This window comes from Stegastes partitus, unplaced genomic scaffold, assembly GCF_000690725.1.
Source record: "Stegastes partitus isolate 25-593 unplaced genomic scaffold, Stegastes_partitus-1.0.2 Scaffold31, whole genome shotgun sequence".
In the NCBI taxonomy this organism is placed as follows: Eukaryota; Metazoa; Chordata; class Actinopteri; family Pomacentridae; genus Stegastes; species Stegastes partitus.
Window position 1 is genome coordinate 1,182,614 of NW_007577762.1, and position 791 is coordinate 1,183,404.

Consider the following 791-nt stretch of genomic DNA (forward strand, 5'->3'; position numbering starts at 1 on the left):
GTGTTGTTTGAATACACGTGGAATATTCAGCTCAAACTGAATAACCAACTTAGAAATACTAAAACGTCCAGGTCAAAGTGATTCACAAGAACTTCACTCATCCCAGTCGGAGAACATTCGAGAGCTTTTACTGAACTAACAGTTTACATTTGTTTTGTTCAACATACATCCCCCACAGCAGCAGGAAGTCAGTGGAACAGAAGCTCCCGTTCTCACTGAGAATCTTTCAGGACTTTGTGCGTCCACATGTATTTCTGAACACGGGTCCTCCTCAGTATGGGGGATATCACATGTCTGGAGAGATGTTCGGTCATTCATCAGACTGTTTTCTGTCAGCTGCTCTTTGTTGGGTGGAGGGTGCTGCTCTACCTTTGCCTTCAGGTGTTCTGCTGGATTCAGGTCAGGTGACACTTGTCCAGGTCGTAGTTTTCACTTTGTTCTTCTGTAGGAACTCTTGTGTGGTTTTGGCAGCGAGCTTTGGATCATTGTCATCCTCTTCTGCCCAGTTTCTGTAGACTGGGAGTGCTCTTGTGTTTGGAGCCATGAATAAATATCATCTCCCCGACACGTTTTGCACTCATGAGGCCCGTATCATTGCACTCCCATCCGTCCGAAGCACTTTGTTCAGGCTGTCACTTTAGGACGACCACTGCAGCTCCGATTAGTGCCACTATGGCTCCTTCTGTACCTCCTGGTTACCACTACAGCTGTGTTTCAACTCATCTTTACTTGCTATATCCCTTTTCATCTTTGGTTTCTCTGACAATTCTTTTCCATGTGGAGCCAAGATG

The 791-nt window shown here is 45.8% G+C and overlaps 1 protein-coding gene across 1 annotated transcript in view; it reads left to right on the forward strand.

Moving 5' to 3' along the window:
* The window catches only part of commd1 (copper metabolism (Murr1) domain containing 1), a 6,533-nt gene that overhangs the window by 4,042 nt on the left and 1,700 nt on the right, over positions 1-791 (forward strand). The window lies entirely within an intron of this gene.